This window comes from Amblyomma americanum, chromosome 1, assembly GCF_052857255.1.
Source record: "Amblyomma americanum isolate KBUSLIRL-KWMA chromosome 1, ASM5285725v1, whole genome shotgun sequence".
Taxonomy (NCBI): Eukaryota; Metazoa; Arthropoda; class Arachnida; order Ixodida; family Ixodidae; genus Amblyomma; species Amblyomma americanum.
Window position 1 is genome coordinate 174746511 of NC_135497.1, and position 14034 is coordinate 174760544.

At 45.3% G+C, this 14034-nt stretch overlaps 1 long non-coding RNA gene across 1 annotated transcript; it reads left to right on the plus strand.

Annotated features, from left to right (window-relative positions):
- The first annotated feature begins 27 nt into the window (after window positions 1-27).
- On the plus strand, window positions 28-13649 carry LOC144114229 (uncharacterized). Its single transcript, XR_013310985.1, has 4 exons — window positions 28-238; window positions 354-432; window positions 830-981; window positions 13474-13649. It is a non-coding gene; the product is annotated as an uncharacterized LOC144114229 (long non-coding RNA).
- Window positions 13650-14034: the final 385 nt, after the last annotated feature.

A 14034-nucleotide genomic window follows, 5' to 3' on the forward strand; every position in this document is an offset into this window, starting at 1 on the left:
TCCGGTTTGAAGCAAAGACGTCACGTCTGGCAAATTTTTTGCTGTTTGAGCCATGTTTGAGCCGAGCCGAGCCTTCCCCTGGCCCCCAAGAGTGATGCCCGCGAGACACCATAAACATACGTCGGGGCCAGTATCCCCCTCCCCAGAATATCCCTTAGCAACAACCACCACCACCACCACCATTGCTTTCAGTAGCATTATGGCCGGTCGACGGAAAGAGCGCACGATCGTGTTGCACGTGAGTAATTTGTTCTTGCTATCTTTTGGTATGCACATACTGAGTGATTGCCCGTTATATGACACTCAGCATTCCGTTGTCAACTTCCTTGCGCTCGAATATTTTGTGTTAGCAGATAACCCAGGACTAGCGCTGAGCCCGCTTGCCCAGCAGTGGACCCAAAGGCTCGGAGGGAAATACTCATCTGTTTTTTCGTAAGTTCTGCTCAAAAGCTCTGTGCAGTTCAACAGAAAAGAGCTTGCGCTGAGCGTGTTTTATACCTTTTGTCAATCCAGCCCAATGGAACTCATGGTCATGTAAAACACGCATAATTACCAGCTTTTGCGTGCTCCCGAAAAAAGGCGGGAAACGTTTGACAACAGTCCAGTTGAACTAACCGTTTGTGCGATGAGTTTTGTACGCGGTCCGATTTTTTGTGGCCCCGCGGCTGGGAAAGTCTGTAGAGTGTTGAATTAATGCTGCCCTTTACAGTTGTGTTCTGCTGTTACAATTCGCTTTCTAAAACAGGTGCAAAAATTGCGGCGAGATAAGCGATTGCGCTTTGGTGCCTGCAGCGCGAGACATGTTCTTTTAAATTCATATTTATTTCAGAAAACAGGACTCTAAAAACTGACTGGCAGTTTTGTGGTATGCACGGACCTTCCCGATTCCTGCTTCGAGTGCGGCGTTGGCTTGCTGGCGCAGAGGCTGAACAAATGGGACGTTAAAATGCTGAGGCAGCAAAGGCTCTAAGGCGCCACAAGGTGAGCCCTCAACCTTCTGTGAGAATTTTAAAATGAGTGCTGTGCCACCTGCGCCGAGCATCGGTTTTACGTGGGAAAGGTGCTTGGACCCAGGTAGCCAACTAGAATGGAGCGCATGAGGCAGCTGGAGAAGCAAGCTTAATTTTAAAGCCGCTAAGCTTAAGACCTTTTTACAGCTGATGGTGTAAAGAGCCCTTAAAGAGATGGACATTGTGGGCAATGTGCTTGATGTCCTTTGACTGTTTGGAAGCTTGTGAGGTGCATAAAGCTCACAATTAAGGCACTGTTGCAGTGTGTGACAGGTCATTGTGGTGATATTAGAAGTCATAGTGCAGCGCAATGGGACAGAGTAAAGGAGCACACAGGATAAGCGCTTGTCCTGTGTGCTTTTCTCTGTCCCATTGTTCTGCGCTATGTCTTCTAATATGCTATACGAACAAGCCCAAACTACAACTTTGTTAAGATTGGTCATGATAGGTTTCTTTGATTTGGCTGCACTCTCTGCACTAGTTCTGTGAAGTTCCGCGGTGGTGCCGGCAGCGTGCAACAACAGCTCAGGCAGTTCAAATGCAGCTTGACACTGGCCGCTTCCAAAACGAATGGTCGAGTGCAGACCCGATTGTCCAATAGCTTTACTGTCGTCACGAAATTGCAACCAACTGCATGCCGCCGACACCAACAACCACCAAAATCCTGAAACACTTGGAAGAATTTTCAAGCAGCAAATTGCAATGAAGTTTTACCATGAACCTGCTCTAGGAAATGGTCGTTTCACAGGAAGAAAAAAAAATCGTTGCATGTATACACACAGGCGACTTACGAATTAGCGCTGAAATGCTGCCCATGCGATTCGACTTGACCGCTCAGGTTTTCATTACGACTCCTCAAACAGTCACTCACCTCCTCTATGTGTAGGTCGAAGAAGCAGAGAACGTATGGTACAAGCTATTTAATGAAATGGTGACGGTTATTTGCTGAAAGGTTATGGCTTATGGGGGTTTAACGTCCCAAACCAACTCAGGCTATGAGGGACGCCGTAGTGAAGGGCTCCGGAAATTTTGACCACCTGGTGTTCTTTAAGGGAGCATAGACACCTAACTTTTGGGTGCGTGGTTTCTTCTTTCTAATGTAATGATGCCACTGCGGTGGCTCAGTGGTTATGGGGCTTGGCTGCTGACCCGAAAGACGTGGGTTCGATCCCGGCCGCGGCGGTTGAATTTTAATGGAGGCGAAATTCTAGAGGCCCATGTACTGTGTGATGTCAGGGCACGTTAAAGAACCCCAGGTGGTCGAAATTTCCAGAGCCCTTCACTACAGTGTCCCTCATAGCCTGAGTCGCTTTGGGACATTAAACCCCCATAAACCAAGCCAATCTTTTTTTGTAATGAGGTGTAAGGCATTATTATACACGGATTACCACGTGGTATGCTCCTATGGCTGCTAAATAATTTATAACTGAATTTCGTTCTTGTGCTGTTTCAGTTTCACTAGCTGAAAAGATGACTGTGACCTTAAAGAGAGGTTGTAGGTCATGTGAGGCGTGAAAAACTGCAATATAATTGGTGCTTCTACATTTGTTGTCATTCCTGCTCTTGAGGAAGGCTGGCTTCAGTACTGCAGTAAATGAAAACGATTAAGCAGCAATTATATCGCAGTTTTTCTCTGCCTCATATGACCTAAAACCTCTCTTTGAGGTCACAGCTCTCATTCGGCTGTTGAAACCAAAACAGCATGACAGAAATATTCGATTATAAATTATTTAGCGGTTGTAGGCGAATACCACATGGTGATTCATGCATAGTAGTGTCTTCCGCATCATTATAAAGAAGAAAATATGCCACCAAAATTAGGTCTCTATGCTCCCTTAACGTGCACTGGCATCGCACAGTACACAGGCCCCTAGAATTTCGCCTCCATCGAAATTCGACCACCGCGGCCAGGATGAAACCCGTGACCCGAAAGACGCCGGTTCGATGCTGGCCGCGGCAGTCGAATTTCGATGGAGGCGAAATTCTAGAGGCCCGTGTTTTGTGATGTCAGTGCATGGTAAAGAACCCCAGGTGGTCGAAATTTCCAGAGCCCTTCGCTATGGCATCCCTCACAGCCTGAGTCACTTTGGGACGGTAAACCCCCATAAACCATAAAGCTTTCAAAAAACGAACTGTCATCATTTCATTAAATAACTAGTGCCATACCTCTCCCGCTTGTTCGACCTACACATGGGCACCGCCGTATTGCTGCACCGCAGCTGCGCTTCCATTTCGGCAAGTGCAAGCCAGCCTAGAACTCTTGCTGCACTTCTTGAACTAGTGCAGAAAGTGCAGCCAAATGGAAGAGACCTTATGATTATGTGGCTATTTCCTTTGCATTGGGTGGGCGACAGTTTTTGTCCTAGCCATTACATAGAAAGAAGAAACAAAAAGGAAACGTGGAAACATTCACTATTAAGACAACAGCTTTCACCTACAGACCCCAAATGAACAAAGCCTGCCTGTATAGTGAACAAAACAGCTAGGCTGTCACGGATCTAGCAAATTATAATTTTTTGAAAGTGGGCCTCCTGCTGTGAAACTGGCAACATTTGTGCCCCTAGAGACAAGCAGTGGCGAGAGGCGAGAAGCCACAGACGAATCTATGTAGGACAGGGAGCTGAACGAGGAAGTAGTTCCCATAATTGAAGAATACATGGAAAGACAAGGACGAGACATGTTTATGTTCTTCCTTCTGTGTTCGTCGTTTTGTTTTCACAAGTTAGGAGTAGATGTTTGTTGTAGTTCCACTTTTCTAGGAAAATGGGGAGAGGATTGTTCATCTTGAGACGTAGCCCAAAAGACAGAGCACAGGAGTGACTCACACAACATTAGTCTTTACGTTTTGTTCCTACTGCTCTGTGTGCTTGCACCCCTTGTCCCCAAATGAGGCATTGACATGATCTTACGTGGTGCTATGCTGGTAAAAGGATGTGTGCTGCATGCATATGGGTGTGTGGCATTCAGATTCAAGCACCAACACACGGCTTCTAGTGCAGTAGGAATTACAGGAGGGAAAAAAGCCTCAAGGATGTAGAATAGTTTAGTTCTTCAGTTTGCCTTTTCTGTAAAGTTCTCTGGCAGGATGTTTTAATACATCATGTCGGCCCACCCCTCACGTAATACTCCCTTGTGGGCCTTTGAGGTACAAATAAATAAAAAAAGTAATGCCCTTTCATACAGTATAATTTGCAGCTTTGGTGCAAGATTTTTGGTGGCCACTTCAGGGAGTGTTTGCCCAGAGCTTGTAGTGATTGCTTAATGGCGCTTGGTCCCAAGAACCGTACAGTTAACCAATTGCCCTTGTGCCTCTTGGTGAGAAAATCTGAGAGGTCAAAATGACAATTTACCATAGCTGTGAGCAGTAATGAGCTGGATGTATTGCCTAAGAGAAACGAGGTCATCTGCTTGACAGTAGTAAGAATTTTGGGTTGGTTAGAGCATAGATGGCTTAACACGATCTTCCATATCTTAATAGATGTGGCATTGTTGGCATGTGTAATTAAAAATTTGTTTCGATGTGTGTGGCTGGTGAGCTGTCAGCTCTGGCATGACGAAGTTGTAAGCTCAACCAGAAGTACCTGTGCTGTTTGAGCTCAGGGCAAGAGCTTTGAGCAAGGCCGCTGCACTACGTCCTTGTTGTACATTTGGCTTTCATGGTACTCCAACTTCCTCCTTCCCCCACCTGTGTTAGGAATGTCGCCATGGGGCCGAGCGAAAGTGGTGGGGTGTAATTAGAGCAGTGGCATGGCCATAAGGTCTATCCGAACAGCACTGCGTAAGACTTGTTTGCTGGATTGGCCCCGCAGTCAGAACTGGGGTGAGTTATGAGTGGGCCACTGTGGAAAAAGACAGTAGAGCAGCGGAAAACATGCCACGAATGGTGGAGAGCTATAGTTTGGAGGCAACCTTTGATGCCTTTGTTGCCATTGTGGTCAATGTTATCTGTGCGACCATCAAGGGCAGCACCTGCTCTGAATGCATCGCATAGCAATAGATCAGAGCTTCAATTTTATAGTTGGAACATGGGCCTTACTGCAGGAGGTGTATGAATCGGTTCAGATTTCACATTGACACGCATGAAATTCAGCAACGTTAGTACTCACAGGTACAGTAAAACCTCGTTAAGGCATACCTCGCGGCACTGTGGAAAAACTGTGTGCAAAGCGGCAATATTGTCACGAAGACGACGAAGCTGGCAGTGGTATGGGAACGGAAAGGTCACGTTATAGGCCAGCGGCCATTAAAATCATCTCACTGCCATCATTCATCGCCGCTTATTATTCGGCTGGTCGCCACTTAACATTTGGTGTGAGATGCGGGGTATCATCCCCATCCTGGTCCTGGATCTTCAGAGTCCTCCGCCTGCCGTTATCATTGGCCGTGTGCACCTGGTTCGCCCTGCTGTGCCCAGCCCGCCGAACCTGAACCGACCTCGCCACTCTCCCCATTCCCGTCCCCTGCCCCGTCCTGTCCCCCGCCCTGACCACAAGGCATGTTGACATGACAACGCTGCCACGACCCGAGACACCGCCCACACGTGAGGACACCGCCCCCCTGCCCATGCCATTCGGTGCATTCAAGGGCTTCGTCCGTCGGCTACTGGCGACCTGTGTCCCGGAAGCTTCGTCTACCAGGATTCATTCACACATATCTTTCATCGTGGCGGCCAGCACTTCCCCTCCATGCCATTTCTGTTGTACCATCCTCCTCTGAACCCATCTCCACTGAGCCGTCTCTCTGTCGGTGTCTTCTATTCACTATCGGGACAATCGCTCGGCAGTCTCACTAAAACGACGAAGCTGGCAGTGGCGCGGGAACAAAAAGGTCGCGCTATAGGCGAGCGGCCATTAGAATGATCTCACTGCCATCGTTCATCGCCGCTTACTATTCGGCTGGTCGCCACTTAACGATATGCCCAAACTGAAAGCAGCCTGAGTATATCCGTTGACCTGGTAAAAGATGATACCTGATGCATTTCAAAGAATGCGCAGGTGAAACCTTTTAATCACATAGCTACGAGTGCAGCCCTCGAAGGTATGTAAGCCAGGTCCCGTGTCCCAGCTGCTCTATTAGGCCGTATTTGAGTGAACAAGCAAGTGTCTAGCACGCATGCAGTTTTTTCCAACAGTACAAGTTTATCTGTCTTCAGCTTCCATATAGGCGTTACTTTCATTGGATGGCGTTTTGCCAATGATGGAAGCAACAGTGTCAATACCAAACTGTGCTGAAGAAGTCTTGGACTGCAGTGTCTAATAAATCACCAATCGTGCAAAAAAAAAATGACTCTCCGCAGTGCGTCCTCTGCAACAAAATACCTCCTGTAAACAGGAGGTATTCAGGAATACCTTCTCTATTCCGAGGCCTGGATTCAGAACAGTTGGGGATAAGTGTTAATGGAGAATATTTTAGTAATCTGCAATTCTCAGGTGATATCTCTAAGTCGTTCAGCAGATGAACTGCAAAGCAAGATCAGTAAGCAGAATGGTGGGTCTAAAGAATTAAAGGAGTATAGACACCTAACTTTTGGGTGCGTGTTTTTTGTTTTGTAATGATGTGTAAGGCATTGTTATACATGAATTACCACCTGGTATTCTCCTATAACCACTAAATAATTTATAATAGCATTTCTTTCTCGTGCTGTTTCGGTCTCAGTTTCAACAGCCGAATAAGGACTTTGATGCCAACGTGTGCCTGCAGGTCACGTGAGGCATAAAAATGCAATATAATCGCTGCTTCCACATTAGTTGTCATTCCAGCCCTTGAGCAAGGCTGGCTTCAGCCCTGCAGTAAATTATAACGATGAAGCAGCGATTATATCGGCGTTTTTCTATGCCTCACGTGACACAAAAGTACTCTTTGACATCACAGCCATTGTTCAGCTGTTGAAACCGAAACAGCATGACAGAAAAAATTATAAATTATTTAGCGGCCGTGGGCAAATATCACATGGTTATTCATGCGTAGTAGTATTTTATGCATCATTGTAGAGAAGAAAACATGCCACCAAAGTTACGTGTATATATTCCTTTAACACGCAGAAAACCAAATGGAAAATGCTCTTGGCCATTCCCTCCAATGCAAATGCTGTGTGGTGTATAATATTGTTACGTGGTGGCCGTCCAAAGAGTGAGGCGCGATGAACGATGGCAGAGTTATAATTTAATGGCCGTTGGCCTAGCGCGACTGCTCTGTAACGCACCACAGCCAGCTTCGCCGTCTTTGTCACAATATTCCTTTTTCTCATGGACATTGTCACATGTAGGGAACTGGGTGGTGTGTCATTGTTTGCGTAAGTACTTAAGGACACTGAGAAGTTCCCTAGGCAGCCGCCGACCACACACCATACGTGGCAAAACTACTTTTGAAAAGTAATTAAATTCTATAACTAATTCATTTCCTAGAAATCACAGAAGTAATTAAATTACATTACAAATTACTGGTCTCAAAAAGTAACGACATTACATTACAATTACCTGCCTTAAGTAATGAAAATTACTTAGTTTCGATGCTAAAATGTTGCGCATTGGTCATGGTTTGTGGAAAATTTCGAGTTTTTTGTTTGCACTGCCACTGAGCTTGAAAATGGGTGTTGGAAATTTTGCCCCTCTTTACTCAATTTGAACAGCCACTTTGCTGATGTAGATGGTCCTTCTCATATCACTCTTCAATCAGAAGTACATCATTCAATGTGTAATATCGTCCCACCATCCTGATTTTGAAGAATTTGTCATCCGCATAAACAGCCGGAGTACATTGACTGCTTATCCACGCATCATCCCAGAAGTGCACAGGGGTGCTGAGAAGCTGCCAGTTCTGCTGATGTTCAATTGATTTGTTCTGCAGGCAAGTTGGTGGAAATAAATTGCATGTCACTGGGGAGCTGTTGCCTTTGTTGCCCTTGAGTTAGAAATAGGGCCTCAAATGAGGGCATAAAAGCCGACAACTCACGACCAACTTTCTTAGACATGTCAGTTGAGATTTCTTGTCAGTGCGGCGATGTCAAAGTACTTGCTCAAGCACTCGCAGTGCATCCGTGCGAAGGTGCCATATGGCATGCCTTGGTCATGGCGCTCTTCTGGTGGCCATGCAATGCGTTTGTGTGTGAGACCGTATGCAGTGCAGGAAGATGCGTGGCAGTCCTGTGACTGATATGCAGACTTTTCACAAAGGCAGTGCTGGCACCTGCGCGCACATCACCTCTCGTCTGCGTACGCCGCTTCCCTGGCATGCTGGCTATTACTAATTGCGCACTTTTAAGGCAAGAGCCTTAAGTAGCACTTTAATGCGATACCCGGCTATGTTGTCGATGTCCAGGAAAAGTGGTTCACAACCCCCAGTGACATCATCAGCAAAGAGAAAAATTTCTTCCGAGGGTGCAGAGAATTGAACCAAGGGCCTTCAGACTGTGAGGTGATCGCGCAACCCATTGGCCACAAAACCGCGTTGCTCCGTGGCTAGTAATGATTCATTTAATGTGTTGCCCTATGACTGTATGCTAATGAGTAGGTGTGTCACTAGAAAGAAAGGAAACAATATAAATTAAAAAATGAATGTTTTTCGCTTTCAAAGCATGGAAGTAGTCTCTAGTGCCCTCCGTAATTTATTCTCTCTTTGGGAGTCGCCGCTGTGGCTCATTGGTTATATGGTGCTCGGCTGCTGACCCGAAAGACTGGTGTGATCCCGGCCTCTGCAGTCTCATTTTGGTGGAGGTGTAATGCTATAGGCCCCTGTACTGTGCGATGTCAGTGCACTTTAAAGAACCCCAGGTGGTCAAAACTCCCGGAGCCCTTCACTATGGCATCCCTCATAGCCTGAGTTGCTTTGGGACGTTAAACCTCATAAACCAAACTAAACCAAAGCAAATCTTTGTAGCATTTTTTAGGACATGTTCAGAAAATTTGGGACATTAAACCCCCATATACCCTACCTTTGCTTTGTATATGCTCATCTCCGCAAACGTGAGGCCAAAGCATGGCAGATGCGAGGAGAAGCATGGACTCGGTATGCAGCAAAAGTAATATTGCTAGTAATTAATTACTTTTCCGTGAAATTACTGCTTGAAAGTAGTTCATTACATTACTAAATTTCCAGGCCACAAAAGTAATGAATTACATTAGAAATTACCTAGAAAAATAATTTAATTGCTGGCTAGTCTGCCTCGCACACTGCTTTTCAATGAATGCGAAATCCTGGCATGATAGCTTCTGCAAATGGTACGAAACAAGGCATTTTGCATTTTTAAGGCAAAGGTTTGTGCCACCTTCCCTTTTATTTTTTTTTGTCTCCTCCCCCCTTCTTTTCTCCCTTCATATTTTTTTGGGATGTTATGAATGCAATGTTTTAGCAACAAGCTTGAATTAGCCCCTATGGAAAAATTTTTTGCTGGTCTGCACGTGACTGTCTCTATGTCCAGGTTTTGCGCCATTTCCTAGTCCCTGGCATTTATTGGCACTTTCACTTCATTAAAACCTTCGTAATGTGCTGGCACAAATTTTGAAAAGTTCCTTTTCTAGCGCTTGCAAGTTGTTTCCATATTTTTGTTTTCCAAGGGGGTGAAGTTTCATGGCATGTCCAGTCCGTCAAATATTTCTTACCGTTCTCAGATACTCTTTCCTGTTACACTTGTGCATTGTGGAAGAGCCGCAGCTGCTCTTAAGATGCTTTGTGTCTTTGCCTTTGTGCAGGGCAGCAGCGGCGTCTTTTCTGCAATGCTCAATTGCATGTGGGCAAAGCGTCCAAAAATGATGACTAGCTTGGCTGGCATTTTCTCTTGGTATCTGAATGCATCATATGGTCAGAATTTGGCAAAATTATGGACATGTATGCCAGGGAATCGTTTCAAAAAGTTATCCAGGATTTGTATTGTGAATAAAAATAGCTGAACACGCATAATTTTTGGTTTTGTGATACTGCAGATTACACGAATCAAGAACAGAACAGCAAGGCTCTACTGTATTTATTGGAAGGGCTGTGACGGTTTTAAAGGGTGTCTAGCAACCTAGAATTGTCAAGAGGAATTTCGTTTACCTGGAAAAGTCGGGGAATTGTGAGGGACACCATCAAGAAAGTGGTCAAGTCTAGGAAAACGACGGACTGAAATTAACGCAGAGGTCTGCTGCGAGTTTTAACGATACTGTGAGTGTCCAGCACACGGTCCGTTGTTATTGACATGACATATTTTTGCTTCTAATGAGTATTAGGCATGGCAGCCTGTCTGTTTTAGCTCTCTTTTTCTTGTCTTCAATTAAGTGAGCATTGTATATACTGGTTGGTTCTGTACAGGTTGCCACACTCCTCTATAAATTTGGTCTCGTGCATATCAATAGACACAGCTACGTTCAAAAGTATTTTTTGTGGAATAAGCCATAGTCATAGTAATGTGCAGAATTCATGCACTTTCAGTATGCTGATGCGAGGTGCCACGTCACCCCAGTGTGGCATCAAAATCGATCTGTAAATCTTGCTCTCAGGCCTCGTCAATCTTGTAGGCTATTGTAGAAACAAACAAATAGAGGCTAGTTTCTCTGCGGTTCGAGCTGTGATGACGAGGTCGTATAAAGCTGTTACTTTTTGTGCAAATCGCTTGATGCTTGTCCTGTGCCATTGCTGCTATCGAAAGGGATGCCAGAGTGTGCCTTCATTGGAAAGGCAGTGCTTCTCAGTGATGAGCAAACCAACCTTTGTCAGCCTTCTTGTTCAAGGGTTCCTTCTTGAAAGCCTGAAATATTCTTTTGCAGTACAGTGAGCAGTGTATGGAGCCCCTGAAAGCATGCAGAGTGTTCAGTGTAAAAATTTTCCAGAATTTTCTCAAAGTAGACTTGTTTGTTTCTTTTGTGAAAGCACATGTAATGTCAGCACATATGGCCACCACTCTTATGAACCATTAAAAGAAAGCAAAAACTTGTAAGCATAATTTTAACAAACTTCCAAATCTAAGAGTCCGGATCAGTCAGGCACTTTTCGTCCAGTGAGAAGGGAAACAGCTGCTGAAATTCCTGCACAGAGTCCTAGTTGAAATGTGCCAGCATCTGTGGGTCCGTTACGGCCAGGGATTTCAGTGTGCTGAAACCCACACACAAGAGTTAAGCGGGCCATGTCCCGTCAAGAATGCTGCATCTGGGGCAGCATTCCACGGCTGGAGGTGTCACAAGGGAGTGTGGAAGAGGTCGTCTTGTTAATGCTCTCACTCTTGTTGTAGCTCAAGCTGCTGTTCATCGATTTTTTGTTATTAATGTTTCTCAACAATGCCACATCACGTCATACGCACGCCTTTCCAGTGTCTGAACTGTAACAAGAGCATCTCCACCGCAGCCGTGCCCTCGTGCTTGAGTGCTCGCCTCGGCTATGGGAGGTCGTGGGTACGATTCCCGCGGCCTCCGGTCCACCAGCCAATTAATCCAATGGGAACAGGCGGTCCCCCGGCCTAGTGCTCGGCTCTCCAGGGGTGCATTGCGTGGGAAGGATAGCCTGCGCCTCAAAATTTCCGTCAAATGCGGGCACAAAAGCGTCTCCACGTGGTTAAAACCCGCAGTCCAAAACTCTCGCCTTGTGCCAGTTACAAAACTTATAACGTTCACTTCTCTAGCCTCAAGAGAGATGCCATAGCTCTCTCTGCTCACAAACCCTCTTCGAGCAAAGTGCAGCGATATTTGCTCGCTACCATTGTGGCTGGCTCACACGCATCGCCAGGTGTGCATGACGGGTAAAAAAAAAAAGATGGGCTCCTACCTCACGAGGCGGATTTAGGGTTGCTTGATGGCAGAACTTATCACTGATCCGTTAAGGCAACGGTTTGGTCGAAGACCCTTTTCCCAAGCATCTCACCCTAGATGAGACGAGCACCATGGCGGGGGAAATCTTGTACCCATTAAAAAACCGGTGGGTACCCGGCGGCGCTGGGAATGGACCCTCCCGAATGTGAGGCGGATGCTCTACCACAAGGCAGCGCTTCGGTGCTATGATCTTCGCCTAAAGGCCGAGAAGTGAAAAGCCGAAATATTGTCGTTCGGCAGCTTACAAAGTCAAGCTGTCATGTTTTTTTCCTGAACACATTTTGGGCTCAGACTGATTGTACCATTCTACATGATTTTCCCTCATTCATTGAGATGCTCAATATAAGCTTTAGGATGCGATTATGAAGAGGAATGAAATGTTTCTTTTCATCACTGCATTTTGTGGAAACATGTTTGTATTGTAATTTCAAATATCTGTTTTAATATTTGAAGTACTCGAAAATAAAGCATATCGCAGTACTGGCCGGCATTTCGAAAGGCCCTGGTATGTGCAGCATGTGTACTAGAGCAGACGATGTAGCGGTCCCTGTGTCACTACTTTTGGAGCCCACATGACCAGGGTTGCTGCTCTTCCTCGGGAGTGACGTCGTAATGTGCCCCAACACTCAGACCGAAATCGCTCAGTATATATAATGCGATAATATTTAATGCGCATATTTGAATCGCAGAGCACGTATCGTGCGCCTGGTGGGAGTATGCTATGTTTGAAACTAAGAACACTCCAACCAAAAATTTGGTGTCTCCGCCCCTTTAAGGTTTTGGGTTTAGCACATGGAGCTTGTGACCTTCGGAAGCCTTTCTGAAACCCTTTCATTATTTGTCTTGACTATATTCACTCATTTCCGTTCTCTGCCTTGTACACACTTCTTTTTGTGTGTTCTCTTGTGCAAAACTCGAAAAACTAAGAAATAAGCACTTTACGAAGTTTTATAATGCATACATTCCTTTACACCCAGCGCTGCTTTTAGGCGAAAATGCCATTGTTAACATATCTTCGGTTTTTAGCTTTTTAAAAGAAGCAGATGTTCTTCAGAAACTGTAAACTTTGATCCACAGCTTTGCTTTAAAATATGATGCATTTCAGCCATTTTCTCATTCCATGAGAAGAGGGCTGAGGTGGTTATTTGAATGGTTGGGAGCCTCAGGATCCTTGCCCAGCCAAGGATGGCTACTGAGGTTATCTGACCTTCTTGAAAGCGTTTATTTTCAGCCATTTATAAAATTTCTTCTTTCTCTTATTACTACCAGAACGAAATAGCAATTTAAGTCCTCTACACAACCATGTTTCCTCCCACCTACAGAAAAGTGTTCATATACCTTAAGCCTGGCGCATGATAGCCTTAGCTGCTTATGTGCCATTAAACCCAACACAACACAACACTCTTTTTGTGTGTGGTTTCTCCGGCACATCTTGAACAATGTTCCTTTTATCCTTTTTTGAGGATCTTTGTAATGTGCATACGCAAAGCCACTACAGGAGTGCGTGGGCTGCTGCTACATTTGGGAGATGTCCATATCTTTTTTCTGTCATATGCATTCCATTTTTTGTGTACTTGTTTGTGGTTTTTCTCTTAGTGGTTTATTAGTTGCATTTTATTGTTCTGAGCTTGCATACTTTTTTCTCTTTTCATGGCATCCAACCCTGTGTATGACTGACCTGACGCTAGTGGAGGGACTGCAGCAGCCCACCTTGTATGGCGCGGCATTCTCTTTTCCCAGGCACTTATTCGCCGTTCCAGGCTACTGGCTCAAGATTTTGCCCACAAGTCTGCACCTTAGCCTACAAGCAGAGTCGCATTAGACACACGTTGGCCAGGACTTCCGTGCCAAATAAAGTATTCCTAGCGACATGCCTCATCAGTAATTAATGAAGCGTATAAATTTATAATAAATGAGTAACAGCTTCGTTGGCCGTATAGAAAAACCGTGTTACAAAGCAGCTTTTTTTTTTTCTTTAAGACCATATCCAGCCACCACATTGTTTCCTCTGAGTAACCTACTCATCTTTGAGGTAAGTGCTTGCCATGTGTTGCATCACAGTCTGAATTGTTGCTGCAGAACCGCATGTTGCCTTCCTGTTTATGCCATTGCAGCAGAAAATGCTCCACAAAGCTAATGAAAAAAAAAATTTCACCAACATACTGCTTTGAGACAACTGCTAAACGGGTGCTGAAGCCCACTGAAAATGTAAATCAGGGAATGAACAGAATGATTGTGGGCACTGCACG